Genomic DNA, 6,000 nt, shown 5'->3' on the forward strand with positions numbered 1-6,000 from the left:
GCCGTGTAGGCACATGGCCTGTTCACACGGGCGTGTGACCCTGAAATTAAAGAAAATTTTATAAGTTTTTCAAAGTTTGTGAATGTTTTAGTCCTGAACCTCTTCTAAGCATGTTAAAAGGTCTCGTAGGACCTTAGAAGGGACAATATGATTGAGATGAATGTATTTGATATTGAAATGCATAAATGTACATGAATGATGTGTATTAATCGGTAACCTCTTAACCCTATTTCGGGGACGAATACTTAGTTAGGGGGTGTTATAGAGAGAGTTGTAACACCCCAAAAATCTAATTTCTGATATGTTAAAATTATGCTATAATTAGTATTTGTTTCAATGGTTAAGTGCCTTAATTGTGTGTTTAAGGTCTTGGGTTCAAGTCACAATTTTTGGGAAAATTCAATTATTTCTGTTCTTAGGCCTATTTTTGTTCGTTGGGCTTAAATATTATTTTCAATAAACCTCTATTAGAATGAGCCTGCTGGTTTAGTGGTAAGGTTTTAGCTTACCCTATGGTCTCGTGTTCAAATCCCTGCATAAGAAAAACTGAATTTATTATTTTGTTAGTACTTAGTTGTTGTCCAAGTTGGTGGAGTTCAAATTGAATTAGAACTGTTGTAAAAGATGATAAGTTATCAAGGGGTCAGTTGGTTAGGATTTTGTTTTATTTTAAATTAATAATAGTATAGTAATATTAAAATATTATCATTTTATTTTATTCTGTTTTTCCAAAAAAAATCTACTCCTGTCTTTTCATGTTTTACCCAACATTCCCATTTTGTTTTTCATATTATGTTTCTTAGTTTTGTTCTCCTTTTTATTTTCTTTATTCCTTGATTTTTATTTTTAATTTTTTGTTTCCAAACTGTTATTATTCTTTCTTCCCAAATTTCCACGTTCTATTCTTTTTCTTTCTTTTGTGTTTTGTTTCTTGTGGCATCCTTTCTATTTTATTGTTGTTTGCATGCTTTTCTTGGTCCTATTGCTTTGGTTTCAATCTATGAAGGTAAGGTTTTATTCGTTCGTTTCTATTCTTTTAATTATATTGTTCGTTGGGTGTTTAGGGATTTTGAAATTTCAAGATTGTGGTGCAAAAATCTGTATTTTATGTTACCTAATTTATCTGAAACGTTTTAAGGGAAAATTGAGAGGCGTTTGGTGTTCCTCCAATGACTTAATCTTCGTGTAGCTGTTGATTCATCTACCGGTATTCGAATATGTGTTTTTGGAACCCACATCAGAGATCATCCAGGTGTGTAACGAAAACCCAAAAAAATAGTTAATGGCAAAAGCCAAAAACTAAAATAGTCGATCCCACACGGTCGTGTGCTAGATCGTGTGAGACACATGGTTGTGCGCTAGATCATGTGAGACACACGGTCTAGGCCAATTGGACCGTGTCGGCCACATGGGCATGTGAACCCAAAATTCTGAAATTTTACCCTAGGGCTGTAAGCATCGTTTGGATGGAACGTAGGCCTTTAGTAGGGTTTGTATATTATAAATTAAGCTATAAAACATGGTTTATGATATTCTATTAGCATAAAATTCAATATGTGTATGCATGTTTAGTATGTTGTTAGCTCAATATGATCTGTGAAACGATAAGTCTGATATGTTTATCATCAAGCATGAACTGTATCTATTACGAGAGCGTGTGTGGCATGTATGTTCTGTTACCTAGTAATTTTGTATGTGCATTTGGGATGGGATTTGTGATATGGAGGAAGTGTGGGCAGTTTAATAACCTGTCGTATTTGGTGGCACAACCACACGTATATTCGTATTTGGCGTTAAATCGCCTACTGATCTAGAAGCTAAATTGCAAATAATCTGAAAGATGTTATACCGACACCAAGTGGTGTGTAGGGTTGGATGAGTATTTAATACCCTATATGGTATGTAAGGATGACCGGAGTGGTGTGCGGTGGATAGGGGTAGGAATTTAAATCTGCATCTGCATCTGCATCTGATCTGTTCTGATTCTTTTTTTATATATGATTTATATATTTGTTTGACTTCTGAAAGTATGTTTGAAAATTATGTCTCATTTTTTTGCTTATTTAAGTTACACACTGAGCTTGTAAGCTCACTCTCAGTTTGTTTGATTCTTAGGTAACACACAGACTTAGGATGGGTCGGTGCGGTGGGAGCTCAGTTAAACTCTTTTGATAAATTTTGCTATTTTACGTTTTTGGTTTATTCTGTTTTGAATTTGTTGGACTATTTGAACATTTTGGGGCTGCTTAAAACTTTTTTCCGATTTAAAAGTTAAAATTCACTAACAACAAAATGTTGAAATTCTCAAAATACGACCCGTGTTTTGAAAATGAATTTAAATAAAGGATTTCGCTGCAAATAAATATGTTTTAAAAATATAAGTCTAGTCGATACAATTTATGAATTAACTATGAATGATGTTTTCACTGAAAATAAACTAGAATTATTTTAATAAAATTTGGTGTTGTTCTACAAGTCTAACAAATTTTTGGGTCTTTCGAAAAGTATCATGATAGCTTCTCCAGATCTGGTAACGTTTAGGTCGGGTTTGAAGTGTTACAAAAAGTGATACTATATACGGTAAACTATAGAAATAGTCAATCAACTTAAGTTAAATTTCTTTTTTTCGCCACTCAACTATGAAATATTACATTTTTGTCAATAATGTTATCGAATTGTAATATTTTGATCACTTTCTGTTAACTCTTGTTAACCTTTAACAAAATGGTGAAGTGACTCAAATGTTAATATCTAATTTGGCTTCTCAATTATAGTTAAAATATTAAGTTTGATTCTTTCATAATTTTTTATGATAGTTCTAAAACAATTAAATCTTTTAAAAAATATGGAAATTTATATTTTTTTTGAAAATTATAAATTATATTTTTAAAATGATAATATGTAAAAAACAAAAATTTACAAAATTGTAAAAGAAATTCTAAAAATACGGTTATAAAATTTACAATTATTTAATCACAAATTACTAAAATTGGGTACACTATTTCCACGAGGCTAGCATAAAAGTAAAGTCCCATAAAATTGTAAAAAGAAAAAATCTAAAAAAAAAACTAAAATCGTGATACAAATTTACAATTATTTAATCACAAATTACTAAAATTGCGTACATTATTTTCACGTGGCAAGCAGAAAACTAAAGTCCGATATATCTCTCTCCCTATGATATTATTCAAATGTTGCAAATTGGGCCGAATTTCTTCCTTTTACCTTATTAATCATTGGAACAGTTCCCAAAAAACCCGAGATATGCCATTGAAAAGTAACTCCTAACAACTAACAAAAAGATTACATAATGGTAAAAGAATGAGATTAAATTACAAAATTAATTACTTTTATTTGACTCAAATTATATTTTAGTCATTTATATTTAAATTGTTACGTTTTAGTCGCTTATATTATTGTTTTGTTACGAAGTGGTCACTTTACTATTAAACTCTATTACATCCCTAACGATAGTCCTACGTAACAGTCCAAATGAGTTTCAAATGCCAACTTGAATATTCAGTTGTTGGAATAAAAATAAGTTTTTAATTAAATAAATTTCATTTAGACTGCCATGTAGGACATTTAAGCTGACATTTAAAAGATAACAGAGTTTAATGGTGAGTAACCACTTCGTAATAAAACAATAACTTAAGTGATTAAAACATAATATTTTAAAATTAAATAATTAAAATGTAATCTGAAACAAACAAAAATAAATATTTTTATAATTTAAAAAAAATCTCAAATAGGTAATTCAACATTTACTTGAGAAACTCGGAACTCATCCCAAAAACTAGGGCTTCACCAAGAGAGTGATTTTTTTTTTTGTTTTTTAATATTGGGATAATTGACTAGATTAGATGAGTACATAGAGAGGGATGTGGGGATTGGGATTTGAGACTATATTAATGGTGAAAATGAATGCGTGCCCATTTTTTTTTTTGTAGGGTATATAGTGTCTCGCTGTCTAAATGTGGAGTGGCTCTCACAACCTACTCTATTATGAATTTTTACAAGTAATATATATATATATTACATATATATATTTGGCACTTTTTAATTTTTTATAATTTATCTGTTTTTAAAATTTTTAAATAATTATAATTTTAAAAATATTTTTAGTATTTCGAAAAATATGAAATTTTGAAATTTTTTAAGGAATTTTTTTATATTCTTAGAATTTATATATATTTGAAGTTATGTAAAAGACTATAAAAATATCAAACTGGATATTTTAATTATAATTTAGAGTATAAATTAGATGTTAACTTTTAAATTACTGGATATTTTAATAGATGAGTGATCAAAATATAACAACATGATAACATTAACCACAAAAATGTAAGATTTTATAATTGAATAGTAATGAAAAATAATTAGTTTATCGATATGATAAATCAAATTTGCTTAACGCTCGTTGTAACGGCAATTAGAAAAAAAATAGGTAGTGAAAAAATAAGAGTAGAAAAAATCGCATAACCGATCTTTGTTAACTCAATGGATGATTTATTCAATTATGATCCAGATCATCTGTTGGTTTACACTCGCCTCATACAACAATTATGGCATAACAAAAATTTGACAATTCGGGTTCACATGCCCTTGTGGTTGCCCATGTGACTTAACACAGTCTGGCACACGGCCGTATGGTTGCCTATGTGCCCCTTATTCACCAAGTCAGTGACTTATATAGTCTGGGCACACGCCCGTGTGCTGCTTGTGTACCTCACATGGTTCGGCACACCTCCGTGTCCTCTACCCGTGCATCCCTAATACATAAATAATGAGTCATGCAGTTTGGACACACACCCATGTGCCAGATCATGTGACCACTGCACCATAATATCTCACACACAGCTTGCCACATACCTGTGTAACTCGTCCATGTGTCTTAAATTTGAAGTCAGTCAGTTACACGATCCATTACACGGCTTTCCACACGACCTGCACACATGCCCGTGTGGCAACCCGTGTGCCGTCGACTGTCATGTTTTCGACAACAAAAACGCAGAAGAAAAGGGTTTCGATGCCCCAACTGAAGATAACGACAACCTTGAAGCAAGCCTGGGACTCTCAAAGCCTAGAAACTGAAATTTCAACTACTCAATTAATAGAAATTCAAAGAGATACGTTAAATCGCAACAACAGTCAACACCGAAATCTTCAATGCCCAAACTCAGAATGAACAAAACTTACTTACCAAAAGTTCAACAGCACACACTCGAGTCCTAGACAACAAGAGTAAGTGTTAGGCGCCTCTTAACCTTCCCCTAAGCTTTTGTAACCACAAGCAAACAAAACAAAACCAATCAACATCCTCACTTCGGGATTTCAAGAAATTTGCAATTCATACATAACGACCAAAATTACTACAATTAAATCTTACCTTTAAGCGCCAAAATAACTAACGGTACAAAACAATTCATCGACTAACCCAATAGAACGTCATACAAAGACAAATTCAAGAACGATGCCAAAAAAAAGAAGAAAAAGGAAAATAAAATAAAAAATAAAAAAGAACAGTGAGGGAGAAAGAGTTAATGTAAGAAAATTCATTTAAAATATTAAGATTGGTATTTACAAAGAAGTACAAAAATAATATTCCTTAGTGCACATGCAGAGATTCAAATATAGAACCACTAACACAAATAGATGCTTAACCATTGAACTAGTAGGCTCATTCTTAAGACCTCAATTCACAGAATCTAACTTAAGTGATACTTGCAAGTCTAAAAGTTCAATTAAAGAATATGCAAAACTTCAAAAGATGAGACTTGGACCTCAAACCTACAATAAGCAACCATAGCACATTACCACAGAAACACCCACATTTCCACAGAAACACCCACATTTCCATTGATATAACCTAAAAAGAAAATTCACATTTTTGGGGTGTTACAAATTTAATTATCAAGAAAGAATAAGACTTCCATGCTTATCAAATTACCTCAAAGAAGTTGATTGGGAGACTAAGATCTCTTTGTTGACCCATACTAC

At 31.5% G+C, this 6,000-nt stretch overlaps 1 long non-coding RNA gene across 1 annotated transcript; it reads right to left on the minus strand.

The window, feature by feature from the left end:
* Positions 1 to 4,496: 4,496 nt before the first annotated feature.
* Positions 4,497 to 5,888, minus strand: LOC121209896 (uncharacterized). Its single transcript, XR_005905061.1, has 3 exons — positions 5,204 to 5,888; positions 4,873 to 5,090; positions 4,497 to 4,772 (listed from the first exon to the last, which is right to left on the minus strand). It is a non-coding gene; the product is annotated as an uncharacterized lncRNA (long non-coding RNA).
* Between the last annotated feature and the right edge of the window lie 112 nt (positions 5,889 to 6,000).

The sequence above is a fragment of the Gossypium hirsutum genome, chromosome A11 (genome assembly GCF_007990345.1).
Source record: "Gossypium hirsutum isolate 1008001.06 chromosome A11, Gossypium_hirsutum_v2.1, whole genome shotgun sequence".
In the NCBI taxonomy this organism is placed as follows: Eukaryota; Viridiplantae; Streptophyta; class Magnoliopsida; order Malvales; family Malvaceae; genus Gossypium; species Gossypium hirsutum.